Source organism: Pleurodeles waltl, chromosome 3_1 (assembly GCF_031143425.1).
Source record: "Pleurodeles waltl isolate 20211129_DDA chromosome 3_1, aPleWal1.hap1.20221129, whole genome shotgun sequence".
Classification (NCBI taxonomy): Eukaryota; Metazoa; Chordata; class Amphibia; order Caudata; family Salamandridae; genus Pleurodeles; species Pleurodeles waltl.
This window is the reverse complement of record NC_090440.1, coordinates 719,390,860-719,415,223: the sequence shown is the minus strand read 5'-3', so window position 1 is coordinate 719,415,223 and position 24,364 is coordinate 719,390,860. Positions and strand designations below refer to the sequence as shown.

Genomic DNA, 24,364 nt, shown 5'->3' with positions numbered 1-24,364 from the left:
AAACAACTTCACTATCAGATGTATTTCTAAATTGTGAGTTCACAGACCCCCAAACTCCATATTCCTATCTGCTCACAAAGGGAAACTGCACTTTAAGGATATTTAAAGGTAGCCCCCATGTTAACGTATGAGACAGATAGGCCTTGCAACAGTGAAAATTGAATTTAGCAGTATTTCACGGTTAGGACATACAACACACATCTGTACATGTCCCACCTTTAACATACACTGCACCCTGCCAACGAGGCTACTTAGGACCTACCTTAGGCGTGCCTTACGTGTATAAAAAGGGAAGGTTTATACCGGGCAAGTGGGTACACTTGCCAAGTCGAATTGGCAGTTTAAAACTGCACACACAGGCATGACACTGCAGTGCCAAGTCATGGTTACAGGGCAACTAATGTGGGTGGCATAACCACTGCTGCAGTCCCTCTAGTAGCATTTGATTTACAGGCCCTGGGCACCTCTAGTGCACTTTAATAGGGACTTACTAGTAAACCAAATATGCCAATCATGGAAATGTCAATTACACATATACACAGGAGCACTTGGACTTTAGCACTGGTCAGCACTGGTAAAGTGTCCAGCACACAGTCCAAACATGAGACGTAAAGGCAAAAAAGACAGGGAAGACCACACCAAGGATGCAAGGTCTAACAGAAGGAAACACACTGCCTTTTGACCCTACGAGGTTGTCATTGGCTGAAAAGAATTACAGCACAATTGAAACAGAGGCACTGGCGTGTGTTTGGGCTGCTCAGCATTTTCAACCTATTTTTGGGGAAAATATTTAATGATAATCACAAGCCATTGAAGTCATTGCTAAATGACAAGTGTAGGAAAATGGCTCCTTGCTGCAGTTACCCCTCCCCCACACCTTTTGCCTGATATTGATGATGACTTGACTAAGAAGCATGCTGGGATCCTGCTAAGCAGGCCCAGCACCAGTGTTCTTTCACTTAAAAATGTACCATTGTTTGCACAATTGGTACAGCCCAGGCACACAGATAAGTCCCTTGTAAATGGTACCCCTGGTACCAGGGGCCCTGTGGCCAGGAAGGTCTCTGAGGGCTGTAGCATGTATTATGCCACACTGGGGACCCCTCACTTAGCACATGTACACTGCTTCACAGCTTGTGTGTGCTAGTGGGGAGAAAAAGACTAATTCGACATGGCACTCCTCTCAGGGTGCCATGCCCACAACCCACTGCCTGTGGCATAATTAAGACACCCCTCAAGCTGGCCTTACAACCCGAAGGCAGGGTGCACTATACCACAGGTGAAGGCATGGTTGCATGAGCACTATGCCCCTACAGTGTCTAAGCCAATTCCTAGACATTTTAAGTGCAGGGTAGCCATAAAGAGAATATGGTCTGGGAGTTTGTCATACACAGACTCCACAGTTCCACAATGGCTGCACTGATTACTTGGAAGTTTGGTATCAAACGTCTCAGCACAATAAATCCACACTGATGCCAGTGTGGGATTTATTGAAAAATGCACACAGAGGGCATCTTAGAGATGCCCCCTGCATACCAGCCCAACTACTAGTGCTAGGCTGACCAGTTTCTGTCAGACTGCCACATCCAGATGGGTTTCTGGCCACATGGGGTGAGTGCCTTTGTGCACTCTGTCACCAGGAACAAAGCCTGTACTGTGTGGAGGTGCTTCACACCTCCCCCTGCAGGAACTGTAACACCTGGTGGTGAGCCTCAAAGGCTCAAGCCTAGTATTAAAACGCCCCAGGGTACTCCAGCTAGTGGAGATGCCCACCCCCGGACACAGCTCCCCCACTTTTGGCGGCAAGTCCAGAGGAGATAATGAGAAAAACAAGGAGGAATCACCCTCCATCCAGGACAGCCCCTACGGTGTCCTGAGCTGAGGTGTTCCCTGCCTTAGAAAATTCTCCATCTTGCTTTGGAGGATTTCCCCCAATAGGATTAGGGATGTGAGACACAAGGAGGGCGTAGCCTCCCTCAGGGACAGTAGCCATTGGCTACTGGCCTCCAGCCATAACATTAGTATTTAGGGGCGACCCTGAACCCAAGAAAACAGATTCCTGATGACCTGAAGCAAGAAAAAGGACTGCTGACCTGAAAGCCCAGCAGAGACGACGGAGACAACAACTGACTTGGCCCCAGCCCTACCGGCCTGTCCCCAGACTCAAAGAACCTGCACAGCGACGCATCCAGCGGGACCAGTGACCTCTGCCAACTCAGAGGACTGCCCTGCACCCAAAGGTCCAAGAAACTCCTGTGGACAGTGGCTCTGTCCAAGCAACAAAGAAACAACCATCTTTAAAGGGACTCCAGCCTCACTCCAGAAGCATGAGTCCCCAAGACTCTGCACCCAACGCCCCCGGCTTGTGTCCAGAAGAACCAACACTACAGAGAGGACCCGCAGGTGACTCCAATGACGTGGACACCCTGAGATGACCTCCCTGCACCCCCACAGCGATGCCTGCAGAGAGAATCCAGAGGCTCCCCCGCGACTGCCCGGTAACAAAGAACCCGACGCCTGGAAGAAGCACTGCACTGCAGGCCCGAGGCCTGAGAGAAGCCAACTACCAGTGCAGGAGTGACCAGCATGCGGCCCTCATCTTTGCCCAGTTGGTGGCTGGCCCGAGAAGCCCCCCTGTGCCCTGCCTGCATCCCCAGAGTGACCCCAGGTCTCTCCATTGATTTCTATAAAAAAACAGACACCTACTTTGCACACTGCACCCGGCCGCCCCTGTGCCTCTGAGGGTGTATTTTGTGTGCCTGTTTGTGACCTCCCCAGTGCTCTACAAACGCCCCCTGGTCTGCTCCCCAAGGACGCAGGTACTTACCTGCTAGCGGACTGGAACCGGAGCACCCCTGGTCCATAGGCGCCTATGATATTTGGGCCCTAATTTGACCTCTGCACCTGATCGGCCCTGTGTTGCTGGTGCTGGGTGTTTGGGGTTGACTTGAACCCCCGATTGTGGGCTGCCTATGCCCGGGAGACTGAACTTGTAAGTCCTTTACTTACCTGAAAAACTAACCTTTACTTACCTCCCCCAGGAACTGTTGTTTTTTGCAGTGTCCACTTTTAAAATAGCTTATTGCCTTTTTTGCCAAAACTGTGTACATTACTGTTTTTATTCAACGTTCCATATTTACCTATGCCAAGTATCTTACAATTTATGTACTCACTTGGATTCTGAATCTTGCGGTTCTAAAATAAATTAAGAAAATAATAATTTTCTATATAAAAACCTATTGGCCTGGAGTTAAGTCTTTGAGTGTGTGTTCTCATTTATTGCCTGTGTGTGTACAACAAATGCTTAATACTACCCTCTGATAAGCCTACTGATCTCCACATTACCACAAAATAGAGCATTAGTATTATCTAATGTTGCCACTATTAACCTCTGAGGAGGAACCCTTTGACACTGTGCACATTCTTACTTTGAGATAGTATATACAGAGCGGACTTCCTACAACAAGGAATTAGGGAATTCCGTTCCAGGTTGGTCCGGTAGCTGTCCAATGTGTACGAGTACAATTTTAAAGTGAAGCATATACCTCAAGGGAAAATGTGCAAGATGGAATTTTTATCCGACAGATGGTGACAAAGTTGAAAAAGGAACTTGTGGTGGGTTTAGTGGATGGTGTGACAGCCATGGAAAATATTATTTCTTTACAAGAATTGAAGCTGAGTGCTGATAGGGATGGTTGCTTAAAAAAGCTCCTGGAGATTATCACCTATGGGTGGCGGAGTGAAGGTGCAGTCCCATATGAATTGAAGGGTTTAAGCAAAGTGGGAGATGCATTAAGTGTGGAAGGAGGATTAATTGTAAGGGGGAAAATAATTATTCCCCCAGGAGAGCTGAGAAACAAACTCATTGGATTGGCACATCAGGGGCATACTGGAATAACAGGGACAAGGAAGAGGCTAAGGCCAGATATGGCTGTGAATGTGAAGGTATTGCTTAGCAGGTGTTTGGAGTGCTGTCTGGCAGACAAATCATTGCGTGCCCACAATAATCCTCTATGTCCTGTTATATTCTCTAAATCACCATGGGAGAAGTTGGGAATTAAATTAATTGGACCTATGAATGTTTTGGGAGAGTCCTTGAGATTTGCACTGGTTGTGGTAGATTGCTATTCTAAATGGTTTGCTTACAAATTCCTAAGAGAACCGAATATGAATAGGGTCATCAATGTTTTGAAAAATGTGTTCTGTTCTGAAGGGGTCCCTTCAGTGTTGGCCATGGACAATGACGTGCAGTTTAAGACCAGTCAAATGCAAGATTTTTTGGAAAATCAGGGGATCAAACATCTGATAAAGGCTCTGTATAGTCCCCTGGGGAATGGAGAGGGTCAACCGTATGTTCCATGCAGTTGGCACTTTCCTCTGGGGTGAGGTGGAGGAGACTGTTGCAGAGAAAATTTGAAGATATCACATTAGTCTGAATTTTACCATGGGAGTAACCCCTTTTGTGTGGTTGAGGGGGTTGTCTACTCAGTCAAAGGAACAGTGTTAGTTGGTGATGCTTAACGTAACCTGGAGCATGTAATGGCTATGGAGGCGAGCAACGAGCAAAGAGTGAGTAATTATGATAATTTTAAAAATGTCAAGGAGGTGAAGTTTCAGGATGGTAATCATATAAGGGTTAAGAAACCATGGAGTGTTAAGAAGGATATCTTACAGTCTTTCCCCAGAACTACAGTGATGCAAATCTTCCACGAGGGGTGAAGATGGTAACTGGTGGAGGAAAGAAATGTTGCTACAATGAGGGGTGAAGATGTGGAATCCAAGACCAGGGCTGGATGTACTAGTGGTTGGAATTACAATGTTTCTGTTTGCACTTCTGGGATTCCGGCTACTGCTTATCCAGCAATCAGGACAGAGTGGTCCTGGTGGGGCTGTGTGTCAGAGCAGTTCTAGTGAGTTTCTAAGAAGTGGGGGCAAGATTTTCAGGTCTCCCACTCCCAAACGTAGGAGGGTATTTGTTAAGCCAATGTATTTGGAGGATTATGTGGTGGGGTGATTTTCCAAACACTCTTTGTTGACGCTGGGTGGGGGACACTGTTCTGTGATGTTTGCAAGGTATTTAGGTATCTCTATTCTTGAATTTTATTTCTAGGACACATGTTGCAATATTTATTTTTGTTTTCACCTTATTTAGGCATCACTAGACAGTATGTTTATTATATTATTATGTGCACTCTTCTGTTGTCATCTAATGTAGGAATCGTTTGTCTTAGGACTCTTACCATAGAGGTAAGACTGCTGGGTTTAGGGCAGGTGGACCACCATGTGTGAGTGACTGAATCAGTATCGCACCGGATGGAAGCTGCCGGCCTGACTGCATCTACTAGCTAGCAGCACCTCACCCAAACCTAAGAAGTAAGGATGATTTCTGGCAGCCTAAAGACATTCCGCTCAGACTCCTCAGGGAAGTTGTGGTTGACAGATCATACCCCTTTATCTCATATACACAAGGTCTCATACACATGAAGACAAACAAGAGATGAGGGAACAGTTTCAATCAATACATTTTATTGGGGTGACTGCATCCTAGTATGTAAAACGAGCTGCGATTATTAGGAAAATTAGACATAACCCATCAATGATTGTCAACATTAGTATGAAATTAACGTGAAAAATATCAACAGTCCCAACATCCTGGAATAAGCATAAATCTAATGTTCCCTACCTATGCCCTAATCTCTAAACCTGAGGTCATGTTGGTGTGTAGCCCTTCTGCCTGTCCATGTCTATAGGAGGAGTCTCAACCCCATACCTGAAGTGCAGCAGGACTCCGTCCATTGTTCTGCTGGCAATGCTCTCAATTAGCTGGAAGACAAAACCAGAGTCGATGTAGGTGTCAAAAAGAAGGCAGACAGCATGCAAAAGCTCTGGCTGGAATCCCCTCTGCCCTACTTCGTTCTATGTGATGTTTTTAAAACAATCGAGATGGTCTAAGAAAAGGTCTGACGTGTTGCTATGTCTAGTGTGTGAGGCTGGACTCCAGGACTCTTAGAGCGGCTATTTTAGGGAAGTTATCATGTACAGCCTTGAACAATGGCACAGAGTGAAATATACAAAGGACTGATAAATCTAGAACACGAACAGCAATGAATTCTCAGAAACACTGATTATAAAAATAAAAACATGTAAGCTAAAATCAAGCCCTGCTAAAATGTAACAAAATTAATAATCAATAAAATGTATATATAGGTAAAAGGGCACAGGTCACAGGTCTAAGGCTAAGCTAAGAGTGCTCAAGCAACATGCTAAAATGAGCCTACATCACTTTGTACAGTAGTTTAAGTCACCTTATTCAGTGCACTGTGTATATTTTATAGTGCATCTCAGATTTTGTTGCAAGTTTCTGCATTCACTTCTTTTGCAATGTAGTTTTGTTATTATTATTAATTTTAGTATTATAAGGAGGGAGGTATTATGTGTTGTAAGAAATGGAACAGTGGGGGCAGAATGTAAGGGTAGAATGTTTGCTGGTTGCTTGGAGCTCGAGGATTCTAGCCCAGGCATATGATGAATCAATAAGCGGGCAGACAGAGTGTTGGAGGTGGCACGTTCTGGTTGGCTGAGGTGAGGCCCAAGCCAGGCAGATCATGCCGCTCCTCTCAGGGGTGGGTGATTATGCTCACTGTATAACCTGCGCTCACCCTTGGGTAGCTTCACACAGAGAAGTCAGGCTTGCCACAGGGCCAATGTGTAAAACATTGGCACAGCACTACCACACAACAATTACACCGAGCGACACAAAAGAGACTTCACACAAAGTGTATGTAAAAAAAGTTTACATTCAACACATACATTAATTAACAGAACATGAAATTCATGTAAATCTGACATCAATCACATTTAGAAATATAGCTAGTAGTGTTAGGCCCAACTACGTTAATATGACAACAATATGTACACATGACAAATAATAATACTGTCCCTCCCAGCCCCCAGTGCAGCCACATTGGCAGAACGAGACCTACGCTAACGATCACCCCAAATCAATATCAAATAGTTATTAGATGCATCCCGGTTCCAAACCATAGCAGCAATGTGTACATCCAGAAAATCTCAGCGCTCCACAACCTAGGCCGCACAGGTAAACTTCAATGTCAACCATAATACTAAACAACATGCATGACAACCCCCGCTGTGTGGTGTAGCTAATCCCCAGCAATCACTCCCACACACTCACATCGCACCACTATGCAGTGCTACAGATATCATGCTGGCTACTATACAAGCAGTCGCACACACGCACATCCAACCCCCTAAGGCAGTGCTCTGACATTTGGCAGATGAGTTGTCAATAAGTTTGCAGACTCCTCTTGGACCCAAACCTTCTTCCACCCTCCAGCCACATCCTGCCTCTAAGAACTAGAGATGTAGTAACCTTTTCCTTGATACTAGGCCGCTCACGGCTGGTAGTTGCACTTATTCAGGATCCTGGGGTAAAGGAGGGGGGAAGAACGAGAGAATGGCTGATCAGGCAACAGTCAGCAAATGGAGGAATGGCCGCAGCTCGGGACGTTCACTGAGGAGTCTCCACACTGGCCTTCCTGAGTGGGCCCCAATCTGCAAAGCACAGGGGGGGTCGCCTTAGGACACACGCTGTTCACAGTGGTGACCAGCCAAGCCAGACACTCCAATCTGAAAATAGTTACCAATTCCATGCCTCCCAGGAATGGAGGCACCATGTCTGGGGTGCAATGACTTGAGCCGCCCGGGCACCCCATTTCACTCAAAAAGTTACCAAATTCACATCTCCCTGAAAGGATGCACAATGTTGAGTGGGCAATGTCCTGAGATGCACCAGATTATTCTGATCACCCATGAAGAGTTGCCAATTTCCGTGCCCTCCTGGTATGAATACAATATCTGGTGCTCAATTACCTGAATCACACCAGACAATTCTGAATGCAAATGCAAAGTGACCAATGCAGTGCCTCCCCGGAATGAGGAACAACATCTGGTGCACGATGACTTGAGTCACACCAGACAATTAATTGTGCACCAGACAATTCCACTTGTACATGAAAAATTACCACTGAATCGCCTCCCTAGAATGAGGCATAACGTCTGGTGTGCGATAACCTGAGTAGCACAACGCAATTCTCCTCGCACATGAGAAGTTATCAATGCAGCACCTCCCTGGAATGAGGCACAATGTCTGGTGTACAATGACTTGCAGTGTCAAGTGCACGATGACTTTAGCTGCACCAGACAAATCTGATCACACACACACAGATGCAAGTTCAGCGGTAGAATGCAGCACTACTCTGGGTACACTCCCACCTCTGAGGGGCCCACCGCACACAATGAGCATGTAGTTGGGTGTCGCACAAGAAAAATGCGGCACGCTCGACAAAAGTGGGCCACGCAGGGTCCTGCAACCAGTGAATTCGCTCACTACGAACCAGATGCTTATGCATGTCGTGGCCCCACAATAAAGGGCTACACACCTTAAATGTAGGCATACTTTGAAGGCTCTGCACCAGGCAAATCTGCTCTCCAAGCCCAGTTACTTAGTACTATGCTCACAACGTTGCTGCCTGGTGAAGTCTGGCAACCAAAATAGATGCATAGAAGAGCACCACTCTCAAGATGACACAGATAGAAGGTGTAGGTCCTTCTCAGGAAGTCTTTGATGTCCCTGAGACCTCCACAAAGAACAGGGGGCAAGTCATCAAGCCCTTGAACAGCACACTTCAGAGTGCCACACTGCAGCAAGCAGTTTGCCCAGGTCACCCACGATGCAGGAAGGGTACACGGTCCTTTCCCAGGTCAATAAATACTCCTGTACACAACAGATTCCGTTGGCAGTGTGCATCACCCAGTTCAGAATCTCTGTCCGGCATTCCTGCAACTGTATCTCTGAATTGCTGAAGTGTGCTACCCTTAGTTATACTGAAGTGTGCCTTTGAAGCTGGGGGTTGTTTAAAGGGTTCCCCATTTGAACTACAGATGTCTCCCCTAAATTTCAGTCCTGTCTACCATTAGGCTGTGGAATGCAGATCTTACTCTTTAGTGGGGCCATGATCAGGCTCAGAGATGCCAAATGTCAAAAACTCTCCCTTCAATCGATCCAGCCAGGCCCTCAAATGGCAGAGGTCTGTCATTCCAGTTGCCCAAGTTTTATAGCTATTGCTGGGGAATGCACAGATGTGTTTTCCCCCAGCCGCCAGAGGAATGTAGCTGCATTAAAAAGTCACACAAAACCAATTTTATAACATAGAAAGGCCCACTCTCCAAAGTGGCATTTCCAAGGCATTACTGACAAAGCCACCGTTACCATTAGAAAGGGTTTGCCATTGTGAATCCAGTGATAGTAAGCATTATGAGGCGGGAGCAGAGCCAAACTGGCAACCAACATGGCCGTGTGGTACTGAAGCTCCGGCACCGGAATTCCCCGAGCCCGCTGTAAGAGCGCCTACATCACATCAATCTGAGTAAAGGATGGCCGTCGCGGTTCCTAGTCCTCAGCATGGGCCTTGAAGGTCCTGCTGCGACAGGGGCCACGGCGAGCTTGAGGCCCACATTCAGAAGGCCGCACTTAGCTGCTTGCTGCTCACGCCTTGGACTGTTTTTCTGCCCTAGGATAACCCATAGAGATTTTAATGGCCCATCAGGATGTGGCTGGCCTACCAGGCACACCCAGCTCCCTTTGTGTGCGGCTGTCCAGTGGGAATGCACAAAAGCCCACCAGAAGGCAAAATGTCAGGGGAAACCACGCCAAAGATGCCAGGTCTAGCATCAACCTTACCTTCTTGAAGCAGTCTGAATTGAGACCTGATAACATTAGGTGCTGTATGAACTCCTAGAGTTCTTGTGCAGTGTATCTGTTTGTAAAAAATGTTAGAAAACTTCAGAACGGCGCAAAACCAAGACACTGCTGTTAAGAAATCACTGGGAGCGATTTAAAAACACCTTCATCAAGTTGGCTAATAAATACTGTCCGAATCACAGCAATCCAGTTTCCATACACTCTCTAAAGGGCTCTGATACAACGTGGGCCTACCCCGAAATGTATATATTTGATGCAGTTTCCCATTCTAGCCATGAGGGTTTCTGATAATGAAATCAGAGAAAATAAGAAAATAAACAGTATGTAATGGGACATTTGAGAAAACATTAATTCACCTCTTTGTATAATGAAGTAGTGATTCTAGGAAATGTACGATTGGAGCATTTTTAGCTGTCAAATAGTGAGTGATTCATCTCCATGGAAGGAACGTGACCTCTTCTTGACAAGAAATAGCTATTATAGGAGATGTCACGGCTTTTCACAGATAATCCAATTTTGGGGGCTAGGTGCAAATATCAAAGAAGAAAATGCATTTGATTTCCCACTGACCAGGATGCTGGGAACTTTGACACAAGGTTGGACTCCAAAGCTTTTCTAACTCTTCTGGGTAACTTGTTCCTTAGGAGAATGTCTAGCTCCTAGGAAGTGGCGTGATAGTTGGTCCAGAAATTGAATTTTCACCGAAAAAAAACTAAACAAATATGAATGTCCCATCAGGCTATCACTTGAAAAATATAACCTTTCAGAAAACAATTTAAACACTAGAGTGTTTGAACTGTGAAAGTCTCCGGTCTCTAGCCAATTTGTTCTTTACTTCCTATCACCGAACAATTCGTGGTTTATTTCTCACTTGTTTTGTCTGAGACCAATTTGTAGTATACAACGGGCCAATGTTATCTCATGAGCGTTCAGCACCATGGACAGCCATTGACCTATCTATGGTGCTAAAGGGTTTTAGCCGGGAGATTTCCAAAATCACAGGGTAGCAAAGCCTGGTGACATAGCCAGCATATATGCTATTGACCAACCCCAGGAGTCGGGCTTCTTCTGCGCTATTTAGTACAATAAGCCCAAGTCAAATCAAATATCATAGTTCCAACTGATCACAGTCAAGCTATTTTAGTCTTTCAATGGAATTGGGCACCCGCCTGTACATCGCCTATGGTTTAGCAGATGACTCCAAAATTTAAAAAGTAATATTTTGACCTGATAGTGATGACTGAATATGTTCTATAAAATACAGCGTGTGGGAAATGAGTGTCGTTTTAAAGCCTCCCATGCAAAAAATGAGCAGCCGTACCTAGCAACGGAACGCCGACTCCGATGAGACTCCACATTGTTCTTTCTCTTCATAAATGCTCTCGTTCAGAAGCAGCTTCTTGCGGCCGAGACCCAAGAAAAGGGGCTGCAATGTTTTCCTTGGTGATGAAATTCATGGGAATGTATTCTATAACAGTCGCCCGGCTGTTTCTCCCTCTTTTCAATTGGCTATATGATTAAATGGTTTAGCACGGAGGAAGTGCCATGTCTGTCTTTTCTCGGTGTTGTCTCACTCTACACACCATTCTGGTAGCAATGTCAGTGGAGATCCTCGCCCACTCCCTGAGTTTAACCACGAGTTTTGTTCAATTTTAATTTTGGCAAACACATAAACAATAGTACAGCAGTGCATAGCAATGGACCTCACAACATATTTAGGACAGCCACCATTAATATCAAATGCATGAAAATCTTGGTTAAATGTATGTACAGTTGTCACGTGTAGATTTGCTTAAAAGTTGACCCAAAGATGGACACAGATGATATTTTGCAACCCATGCTTCATTTTGTCTGTGATTATGATTGAACACAACAGGGGCAGCCCAAAATGCAGCTGGAAGCAGGGGCAATAATATCTGGATGCAGAACAGGGGTTCCAAAAGAGGGAATACCAAAACATTAATTATCAGAATAACTAATAATAAAACAAAAAACTAACACCCCTATCTAAAACCAGAGATAAACAGATAAACAAAACAAGGTACACACAAAACATTTTTAGGGCGTGCAATATATCAATATTGTTCAGCAGTTAAAACGCAATATAAAATGGGGATGACAAAGTGTTCAGCACTCAGGTGATCACACAGTGTGTTAAGAACAAAAACAGACAATGGATATATATTTTAAACGTTTGTTTAATAATTGCCAAAAACGTTGATGGCATTGCGACCCAGAAAAATGAGAGGGCCCGCATCAGGACAAAGAAAATGAATCGAGCAAGAACTTAATTTCTGCAAAAAAGACGAAAAGGGCCTTTATGGAGTTGTTCACACCATTTGACTCTGTTAATAGAACCACACGCTGGATGATGATGTTGGCTCTCAGGGTAGAGTAGGCATTAGTGAACGTTTTATATATCCTTCATGAGAACACGAAGTCAAGGGTACAGTTCAGCCTGGCACGAGAACTGTCTGATACTATTCCCTTAACCCGTGGGCTCCACCAAGGATGTGTTCTGGCTCCATTACTTTTTATTATCTATATTAATAATTTGTGTCCCGCTTTGGTCAAAGCCACTGCAGATATCCTGATGAGTTCCCAAATTCCAGTACCGGCATTGCCCCAGGCAGGTGAAGTGGTACTTATTACGCACCCCTCAGGGGCCTTCAGCATGTTGGTGGAATCCTTTATTTCTTTCATGAGAGAGGTGGACCTGGTTACAAATTATCAGAAAACAGAAATCTCACATTATGGCATGTGGGCCAAGGAAGAAAAGCATATCCAAATGTGTGGTGAGGGGGAAATCACTTAGAGTGAGTGATTTAACTATTTGGGGGGATGTCTTTAAAAGCGCTGGTTCTTGGCAGCCTAGATTAGTCACTCATGCATAAAGCTCAGCAGATTGGTTGGAACTCTATTTAACCTGCCTTAGGCTGCAGGCAGGGGGACAGTTTCCCATTTTTTGAATATGTAAAATGTTCAGTGTGTATCTGCAGAGTTATGTGGTGCTGAGGGTTGGAGATACCGCAATGTTACTACCTTGCAGATCGAGGAAAACCGCATTTGCAGGAGGCACCTGCATCTGCCCCCCACGAGCTCCCACTTTATTATTCACTCAGACCTTAACCTCCAGCATATATCCAACAAAGTTAAGTTGGAGCCTTTGGGTCAGTGTGTGGGCCAACACCGAGGCCAGTTTGAACACACACTTTATCTTAGATTGTCTTAAATTGGATAAGGGCCTCTCAATCCTATGATTGGCTGCCGTTCAAAACAATTTTAATGCATTGAGCTTACCTGACATTTTTGACACAACTCTCACTTTTAAAAAAATCTGGAAAGACGATGGCTTCGCTTCTTAGAGTTTTGTCACTCAAAGAGATTGCAACTAGAGTCAAGCAAAAGTTCCATCAATGAGTATCTCACGGTTTTTCTACCTGTGGATGCTGGTACTGTACCTAGCAATACCCCTTTCCTGCTGGGAGACATCTTTACTTTTTCACTGTAGGGCTGGCACAGTGGGCAGCTCCTGTGTTGCTCAGGTCTTTAGGAGTCAGCGGTCTTTAGGGGACACCAGTATTTTCCTGTCCCTGCGATGTACTGCCAGAGCAGACCTTGATCCACTTCATGCTTTTCTGTAAATCTTATGAACCTTATTTAATTTAATTTATCAAGCAAATTTTAAAGTCTCAGGGAGGTGGCCATCTTCGGGGCTGCGGTTGGGCTGGGCATCCCCGCATTGATAATTTCAATTCCCCTGGGGCCTGGCCCATCCAGGGGCCTCAAAGAAACAAGCACGGATCCGGCCGCAACTTCTGTTGAATATTTAAAAAAAATGCTTTTTTGCTCCAGAGCACCAGAGCTAAGGGGCCAGGGTGTCCCTACCTTCAACCCTTTTGTGTTTTTTAATCTTTTTTTCTGGGACTCAGTTGAAACCAAGTCCCAATATGGCTGCCAACACTTCCTTGTTAAAGTGTTGGCAGCCATTCGGATCCCCGCACAAAATCAGGAGGGTTTGGGGAGCGTTCGCATCCCTATATATGCATATTTGGATTTTTCCATCAAAGTAAATGAATGCAGGTGCCACCCGGCCTCCCCCTGCAGCCCCGGGGCGGGGCTGTGCATCCCCCCACAGTCCTGGGGACCACCACCTACCGATGCCTCTACACAAATACAGTGCGGGCTGCATGGCCCCTCACAGCCATGGGGACTGTCACCTCCCTGGGGCCACAATAAAAGATGTTGCAGACCCCTGAGCCCCAGTGACCATCACCTCCCTGGGGGTAGAGTATGTTGGAGGGGCTCCACATGGCCCCCCTCATAATATTAGCCCTGCTATGTCCTGAGATGCCCACCAGCGGGACATAGCTGTTTGCTCTGACTTGGCAGGAGCTTTGACAGCTCCCACCAAGTCAGAACAAACACTTCACTTTCTGCCAAACAGCTCTCGCTTGCAAAAGTGATGTTTTCATCTGTTTCTCTGCATTCAACTATGAGTGCAGGCAAACAGATGAAAACATTGCCCCTGGCAGCTCCCTGCTTGTGGGAGCAATGCTGACTCCTGCAGGATATGGAGAGCCGGTTAGGACCCCGGGGGCATTGAGCCTCCCCCGTGGTCCTGTCACTCTCTCGCTCTTTCAAACCATAAGGGGATGGAAAAGAGAGAGAGAGAGAGAGAGAGAAAGAGTCACTGCCGTGGTCTCACCATACAATGACTTCAAAGAGTCAGACTGGCAAGATGTTTCGTACTAATGTTATAGTTACTTTTGCATGTAGAGAAAAACCACTTCTTGCCTAATGGTCGATGTCTTGTGTTGTCACTCAGTAGGCTGAGAGTTTAAATCCTAGTATCGCTTGGCAGTGTGTTTGATTGTTTACTAGTGTTTTGACTGTTAAACTTTATTAGTGCTGGAACATTCACGTCTCTTTCCAATTACATGTGTGGGTTGACTATCATCTGTATGTCTGGAAGCATCACAGTATGGACTCACCTATGGCCTACAGGTTCAAAGTTGTGGGTTCTACTCCAGGTGTGCCTGTGGACTTTTCCTTCATTAATTTCTTTTAAACTTCAAAAGTTTAAGGTTCATACTGAAAGGTGATCTCACTCTTTTCACTTGACAAATATATTTTTCTTTTCAATTTGTCTAGAAATATCTCATTCTAAGTATATTATTCATCAAAGCCTAAAAAACTGTCTCTCGCCCTCTCACTCTCTTTCTCACGTCTCTATCTCTCCCTCTCAATTTCTCTCTTTTAATCTCTTTCTCTCACTCACACACCCACTTAGACCCTTATGCACCTACTCGCAGACCCACTCAGACACTCACACAGCCACTCACAGACCAACTCAGACCCTCGTGCACCCAGTTACAGCCCCAATCAGACCCTCATGGACCCACTTTCAGACCCACTCACACACCCACCTGCAGACACAGACAGACACTCTCATAGCCCCTCTCACACCCAGATACACCGTCTCATACCCATTCTCACAGCCAAAGAGGCAGGCCATGCGTGGAGTGGGGTTAGGTGTTTATAGGGGTTGGTCGCAGGCCTTGTGGCCAACACCTGCCACGCAGGTGTCATCAGTGATGTCGCTGACCATGTCATGAGTGATGTAAGATGTGAGGTCATAAGCAGTGCATTACAAGACGCAAGTTATAGTTAGCTGAGGTAACTATAACTGCTGAATTTCACTGGTTTTGAACGGGTCATATGTGACCCTAACTATACCATCCCTATAACATGCTTGTAACCTTTGTTTTTTTCAGGAGTATATATATTTATATCCTGCTGGCGGCCACCAGTAGGTAGTTATAGTTAGTACCTAGTTTCCATTGAAAAAGTGTTTCTCAAAATTTTCCAAAAAAGTGTGCCCAAGTCTTTATGTGCATGTAAAAGTGTTGAGATGATTTGTCAAGCCGGGTCCAAGAAAAAGGGGATGTAAAAAAAAGTGCATTTCCCATGTTAATTCCCGTAGACTCTTTAGTCACTCCTGTAGTCCGAACCTCTTGATGGAATTACACAAAAATTGGCAGAAAGGGATCCTTTGGTCCACAGATGACCCTTTTTTTTGGCGTAAATCCATTTAGTAGCTTATGATAAATCAAAGGAAATCCAAATTTGTATATATAGAGTTGTGACAAATTTGTGAATACCGAGGATCTCGAGAAGAGATCCGATTCAATGCCAACACTTTTACCAGGGGCTGAAAAATAATTAAGATGCGCTGGCATGGACCCCCAGGGATCACCAGCTCCCCGGGGAAGTTTAACAGTGCTGGGGGAAGGAGTCAATAATGGCTCTGCTGACTGTCACCGTCCAGGGCCAGCTCCTGCAATCTGCCAGGGTGCCCAACCCCGGAACATAGCTGTTTGCTCTGACTTGGTGGGTGCTGACAACTCCTGCCAAGTCAGAGCAATCACTCTGTTCCCAGCAAGTGAGAACTGTCAAGCAGGAGATTTCCAGAGACTTCCTCTGTTTCCCTGCCTGCAGAGATGCGGGCAGTGAAACAGAGGAAATTATTGTTCTCAGAGACAGGGAGCTGCATTTTAGCAACTCCCTGTCTGTGACAGCAATGCCGGATCCATCAGGAGATGGGAAGTTGTTTGGGATTGTGGGGCTCCAATGGTGCTGACTGTGTGCGCTAAGGGGCACCCAGGTGACATGGCGGTGCCCTGGGGGATGTGGTCCCCAGGGCTGAGATCGACCTGGGGAGGGGGCCACGCAGACCCTCTCACACCCACTCTCACATCCAGACAGACACTCTCACAGTCACTCACACCCAGAGACACCTGCTCACATCTATTCTCACACCCAAAGGGCATGCACAGTGTGGGGTTGGGTGGTTAAGGGGGTTGGCAGCAGGGACTGGCCATGGCGGTTGGATTAACGTATAGTAATGAAAATTACTTAACGTTTAAAAACCAGGGAAAGTCACTGAAAAAATAAAAAATACAGGGGCATTATAGTTAGGAAATAGAATTACAAAAGCCTTAAAAATTCACTTTACAAAACGAAGGTTAAGGTGTCATTATAGTTAGGTTCTGAATTTACTCGCACAAAACCAGACAAATTCAACAGTTTTAGTTAGAGTTATTTGAAGTAACTATAACTCGCAGCCTAAGGTAACTATAACCCGTGCCCTCGCCATGCACTGCTAATTAACCCACAGATTGCAACACCCATGTTGTCTTTGATAACATCATTGATAATATCACTATAATATTTGCAGTAACATTATTGAGGGGAAAACTGTGCATGGCAGGGGCCCAAGTTATACTTACCTTAGGCAGCGAGTTATAGTTTCTTGAAATGACTCTAAATATAACTGCTGAATTTGACTGGTTTTGTGCGAGTAAATTCAGAACCTAACTGTAACGTCTCTGTAAGCTTTGGTTTTGTAGGTGAAAAATACACATATATATATATATATATATATATATATATATATATATATATACATATATATACATATATATAGATGTATAGATAGATAGATATATTCAGTTTCGCTGAAAAAAACAAAAGTTAATGGGCCATTATATGTAGGTTGAGATTTTACACAGACAAAACCATAGTTACCTGATCTAGCTATAACTTATGCCCTCAAGGAATGAACTGCTTATGACCTCAAATATTATACCACTCATGCCATGGTCAGTGACATCACTGATGACATCTCAAATGACATCACTGATGAGATCATCCATTTAGTGTGAGTGTTTAGTAAAAGTTTCTGCCACTGAAAGATATATACTTAGCTACTGCATACGTTAAATTACTATTCTTTCTGTACTACTAATGAGTGTTAGTATTTCTAACATATCATCTGCACCATAATCCCGTTTTGATGAGGGTGTAATATTTATGATTGAACTAGCCTCTACGCTACCACATCCCTGCTGATGTATGTTTATAATAGTGCTTTTCAGCAGTTTAACCTGTTTAATGAGATTTCACTCCACAGTGATGGCTGAGTCTAGTTGTGTTTTTGGATATACTGACCACTTTGCTTAGACCTCTCTCGTTTGTGATGAATGAGTGTAGTAGTAGTTTGCAACAGACTGACTTCTCTGTTGACAACTTTCTCCAGGGTGAAGAATATTTTACTAGTGGTTTTTGACACAGTGCTATGCCTGCTAAGACCTTTCTCCTGGGTGTGTGTTGTAATGGTTTGTGTAAAACTGATATCTGCACTGAAACCTCTTTTCAGGTTGACAAATGGTGTTGTTGTGGTTTGTGATAGACTAGCCTGTAGGGTTAGACATCTTATTTTGGTCATTATTGTAGAGTAGTGATTTAGAAAAGACAGGACCATCACCTGAGAACTCTCTCCTTGGTAATACATGAGTTTGGTAGTTGATGAGGTTACAGTGAGCTCTATGCTGTAGGTCTCTCACCTTTCTCCTTTTCTTATTTAAAAAATGCATTTTATGAAGTATCTTGAAATTTACTTTGCTGGATGATGTCGTCAGTAATGCACCAGTGATGTAATTTGCAATATCATCAGTGATGTCAATGACCATGTCATGAGTGATGAAATATGTAAGGTCATAATAAGTGCATTCCAGTGCTGTTAGGTATAGTTAGCTCAGAAAAATATAACTCCTGAATTTCTATGGTTTTACATGTGTAAAATCTGAACCTACTATAACACCCCTTTAATCTTTGGCTTTTTCAGTGAATTGTAAGGTTTTTTCACAAATAAAAATACATCCTTTTATGATATCTCACCTTACTATAAAGTAACTTTAACCTTTGTTTCTTTCCAGTGAATTTCTAACGATTTTTTACAAAGAAAAATAAAAATTTTCATCACACCTAACTATAACGTTACTTCAATCTTAGTTATTTTCAGTGAATTTGTAAGGTTTGTTACACATAAACATATATTGTTTAACCATACCTAACTATAACGCTACTTTAATATTTGTATTTTTCAGTGAATTCCTAAGCTTTTTTATTTTAAAAAAAACATATATTTCTTAAACACACCTAACTATAACATTACTTTAGTCTTAGGGTTTTTTTTGTGTGATTTTAATCTACAAATGTTTTAGGTAGCAAAACAATATAAAAAATTTAAAATGCATAGTTTTAATTCTTTTAAAAACAAAAATTGTGTTATGTTTTTGTTTTATTTTTGTTTTAGATTTGTGGATCTGCAGTGAGCTCAGCCCTTACATGTTTCCTATTTCGGGCTCCACGGGGGAACCACTGATCCTTTGTGATTTTTAACAACATTTAGAATATAAATATACACTACTAAGTTGATGTTTGAGGTAAGTAATTTAATAAAATAGCACAGAAACTTATATTCCAAAATGTAATTTTAGGTTACAAGGTTGTTTTGTACATATTTCTAATTTGCGGTGATGTTGCAGCACTACTGTGACAGATTCATGAATCCCATGTGAGACAGCAACAAATGCATTTGATTAGTGGAAACACTTGCCAACCTCTTGTACAGGATGTTCCTCCTATTTCTTTTTTTGAGTTTCTCTCCTTACTCTTGACACCTCTGCAGCTCAGCTTGAAGATTTTCTTTTTTTCTGGTATTTTTTTCTCAACCATCGTAGAAAATGGCAGTAGGAGAACAAAGAGAGTGGAAGGAAGAGCAGCAGCAAACTGACAAAGAAGAACAGGATCCAAAGAAAGAATCCATCACATGGTAGGTTTTCACTATACCATCTGGAGTGAAAAAAGTGGTTGCAATGGTTATCAAATGCAACCTTTTTAACAAAGAACTTTCAAGAGGAACTTCAAAACTACTCTCATGGACGAGCAGCATGTCGAAGAATCTCTGTACCATTTACCTCCAACAATTGGCAGAAGCATAGATCTAAAGAGGTGCACCACATGTGCAAAATCGAGTTGTCAACCTCAACTTGCTCCTGGAGACCTGGATCCTGCAGCAATAACTACCAATATTCCTTCAGTGGTTCCCCAGATGCTCAAAATTGCATCTTATTTTCAATGTTAAATAAAATAGTGTGGGAGAGCAGTCAATCCCAGCTTTTGTTCAGGCTATCACCAACCGCCAATATTAAATTTTGTTTTTGAGAACACTATTTGCACAAGTTCTGTGCATTTTTCCACTTTACTTTTCTAGCTATAGTTCATTGTATAAAAAAATAAACCAGTTCCAGAAACTAAACAAAATGGTTATTTTCAGGACCGCTTATTTGGTTTAAAGAAAGGAAAACTGTATGTTAATTTGTCAATGTATGAATGACTGCTGCCATATGTCCACATGTATGTCACTTTGAGTGGGTTTGTGAGTGTCTGTATAGGTGTGTGTGTGTGTAAGCAAATGTGTGAGTGGGTTAGTGAACAGTTGAGTGTGTGAATTGGTGTGTGAGTGGGTCTATAAGTGGATGTGGTAGTGGTTTTGTGGGTTTGTGTGAGTGGGTGTGTGAGTGTGTGAAAGGGTCTGTGAGTGGGTGTGTGAGTGTAAATGGGTGTGTGAGTGACTGTATAGGTTTGTGAGGGTTGCGGTTGTGGTTTTGTGAGTCTGTGAGTGGGTGTGTGAGTGTGAATGGGTGTGGGAGTGCATGAATGGGTCAGTGAGTGGGTGTGTGAGTGTGTGAATGGGTGAGTGTGTGGGTGTTTAAGTGTGGGAATGGGTCTGTGAGTGTGTGAATAGGTGTGTGAGTGGGTGTGTGAATGGCTGTGTGGGTTTGTGAGTGGGTGTGATACTGGTTTTGTGGGCCTGTGAGTGGATGTGTGAGTGTTTGAATGGGAGTGTCAGTGGGATTGTGAGTGTGTTAATGGGTGTGTGAGTGTGTGAATAGGTGTGTGAGTCAGCATGTGAGTGTGTGAATGGGCCTATGAGTGTGTGTGTGTGTGTGTGAATGGGTCTTTGAGTGGCTGTGTGAGTGTGTGAATGCATGTGTGAGTGGCTTTGTGGGTAAGTGAGTGTCTGAGTGGGTGTGAGAGTGGCTGCATGGGTATGTGAGTGTGCGTCTGAGTGGCTCTGTGGGTGTGTTAGTGTGTGTGTAAGTGAGTCTGTGTAGACGTGTGAGTGAGTGGCTGTATGAATTGCTGTATGGGTGTGTCACTGGGTGTGCAAGTGGATGTATGGCTGGGTGAGTAGCTGTATGAATGTATGGGTGTGCAAGTGGGTCTCTGAAATACTGCGTGGGTATGTGTCTGTATAGGGGTGTGAGTAGGTGTATGAGTTGCTGTATGGGCTATAAGTGAGTGTTTGACTGTATAAATGGGTGTATGTTGCTTTTTGTAGTCAGGAACACCCTTATAATGTAACCTAATGCAGCAACACTGGAAGATCTAATTTGTAAACCACATTACTCCAATAAATGGTGCCCTTCATTTGTATAAAAAGAAAGAAGCAAATATGAGCATTACAATTTATTAAATTATAAATTAAACTTAGAAATTGTAGCAGTGCATAACTTAATAATATAAATACATCACTACAATTTATCATGCTCTAATGCTATGATATAATAAAAATCTACATTTCATTTTCCCTTTTTTACTGTACTCAGAATTTATACTTATACCACATAATGAAGTATTGTTGAAAGAAACATCCTTAAGCACTGGGGAAAAAACAGTCACAAACTGTATAAAAAAAACACAACTCCACAGTACATCACTGCAAATAAGCAACACAGTGCATTGCACATACCACGATAATTGTATCTATACTTGCAGTGCTAATCCAAAAACAAAATAGCTGAAAGTGAGAGCTTCATCACTAGAAGTGCAACAGTAGAACTACTAGATATATAAGACCTACCAGCATAGGCAAAGCCTTATAAAGACATCACCCTTGGAAGACCACAGGATGTCATAAATCCTGATAACGCACCTTCAATAAGTAGACTATTCCACTTTTACAGCTGTGACCATAATTGGAACTCTGATTCCAAAAACAAAAAAAAAAACTTTGGGAACTTCCAAGGCAACCTTTGCTTGAATTTAAGGTTCCTATCGCTACATTCTGCCTATCCACTTCTACTTTTTAGAATGACCAGGTCTAATGCTAAGTCTCTCATGAAAAATGATAGTGACAGTAGTGTATGTTTTGCCAGAATAGATATTTCTCCTGCTTTAAAGTTAGTAATCTCAGTACCTAATTTATTGCCACCTGTTCTGCATCATTGTGCCATTCAAATTACATAGTTGACAGTTCTTGCTACACGTAAAGTAGATAGAATATCTGTTTGATAATTTGGATACACATTATTTTATGCAGCTTTTTTCACTAATCTGTCACAAGGTACAGTTTTGGTAACATAAAATAAATTTAAAAAACCCAATTCTATTTGTGTAGTTCATGTGTATGAGGAATCTTCACATTTGCCACTTGTGACTAAGGGACTGTTCATGAGTTTGGCAGTTGCACCGCCATACCACTGTGGCTGTGGTCCCAAGAAGACAGCTGAGCTGGCGGTCTCCCAACCACCATTTTATGATGTTCCTGGTGTGCCGACGGTCTCATGATGGCGGTCTTCCAATGGAGATGGACCATTATGCTAGGAACCTCACTTTTTTGTAAGTATTGTTCCACAGTGAAAATACATATGTGTGTATCTCCATGAAGCAAGTCTGAAAATACACACATATGTCCTACACCTACGGAAAACATACCTTGACCAACAGCATGGGCCCACAACCATTGTAACATTGAAGAAATGCACAAGTGGCTTACCTTAGGAGTTGACTTAAATGGTGTGAATTCTCTTCATGGACAAGTGTCTGCAGCAAAGGGAGGACCTTGACGAGGGGCTCCATGATGGGAAGTGGAATGGAAACTGGACATAAAGTAAGTACTTGCCTTATTTCTCTTGTTTCTGCCAGGTCGATTGTGGAGGTCTTCCTGCCACAGTTGGCTAGGCAGTAAGCCACATTGTACAGGGAACAGGGGCTACACTCCAGCTGCTGTAGCCTGTGTCCGCCATCAATGCAGGTGGCGAGAGACTGGCGGTGATGGAGAGACCGTGGCGGTCTTTCGTCTACCTAACCATATGCATCATAGTGCGGCGGACAGACGGCCAACACTATGGCAATGAGTCAGCCGCCACCACCACGCCGGTAACAAGACCACCAATTGTAATCAGGCCCTAAGTCAAAATAAGTAACTATCAGGTATCTCCTCTCCTTCTAAAACAGCAAATATCACCATTAAAAACTCCTGTGCACCCACTTGAGTATTTTGAGTACACTGTACAGATCCACTACATACATCTACAGTGTCTCAAATTACTGATGCAGAATGTATTTTAGTTTTGTCACTACACAGATGGTGCAACAAAACAGACAGTGCAGAACACAATACCTTCTGTTGTTTCTCTTGAATTGCGTCTACCACACGGGGTAATGGGAACAATGCGTTTACCATAACGTTAGCATAGCAGTTCACACCAGAGGTGTTTGATAGTTGGTAACCAACAATATCTCACTCATTTTCAATTTTTTGTTTCTAAACAACTTCCTTCTTCTCTTTCACTTCCTTCCTTGCAACAGCATCACTACATTGCTTTCAAACTTTCACACTTTGAGCCTTGGACAGATGGAACATTTCTTATAAACTGGATGCTGTCCTAAATGAGGAGCAATCATACTTCTTAATCGTTTGTCGTCTTTAACACAACTTGAGTCTGCATTGACTCTGCTCACATCAAATGCAACTAAATACATAACAGACAATGTCCTAACACGAGGCAAAACTAATTATGACATACTTTCATTCAACACAGTACTACCAATAATAATAAATGCTGCATCTAAACTTAAAACTTTTGATTAGTAACAGCATATGCTACACAAATTTGAAACTGTTTCCATCAAACATTTAAATCTTTCACAAGCGAAAAACAATCAGTACATTGTCCAATTTGAATCACAAGGTATTCCACTGCATACCTATTAGGTGAATTAATGCAATCAACATCTTTCCCGGTAGCACCATTAACAAACCTTCTTCAACATTTAAATTGTGGCGCAAAATCACGCTACATTTTTTGCATAAACAGAAACTTTTCTCTAATCCTGCAATTCATGAAACAGTTTTGCCTGTAATTTTTCATCAAGAAATGATACCCTGATCTTCAATTTTATCTCTTGTCTAAAGTTGCAGAATTTCTTCTTACTCCAATTCCAGCAATTCATTGTTGAATCATGCTTTCTACTCCAATGTAGGCATTAGGCACACAATATGTTTACCATCTTGAATAATACTTAACATTAGCTCCGCTGCTGTCTTCGTTGTTGGATACAGTTTTTTAACAAGACGACTTTGTAAAATACACCTTCCCTCTTTTGAAAGAACACCTACTCTAATATCTTTCAAAATATTACCATATACAATATCAGATGCTTGTTGCATATTCCTGATTAATTCTTTGTATTCAAAATTCAACCAGATATTCACATTTCCTTTGCCAGTTTTATCATCTAGCATTGTTTTGAATACAGACTCTTCACAGGAGTTGGTAGATCTCCAAAACAATCAAATGTTTTCAACCAAATAGGACATCAGAATCCATTCTCAGAACCTCTTGAACTCACCAATGCACAGAGGCAAACATTGAATATGACACT

At 43.2% G+C, this 24,364-nt stretch overlaps 1 long non-coding RNA gene across 1 annotated transcript in view; it reads left to right on the top strand.

Moving 5' to 3' along the window:
- The window catches only part of LOC138284566 (uncharacterized), a 32,311-nt gene extending 10,336 nt beyond the window's left edge, over positions 1 to 21,975 (top strand). The window contains exons 2-3 of the long non-coding RNA XR_011201417.1: positions 18,945 to 19,074; positions 19,372 to 21,975. This is a non-coding gene — a long non-coding RNA (uncharacterized lncRNA). The remainder of the gene's footprint in view (positions 1 to 18,944; positions 19,075 to 19,371) is intronic.
- Positions 21,976 to 24,364: the final 2,389 nt, after the last annotated feature.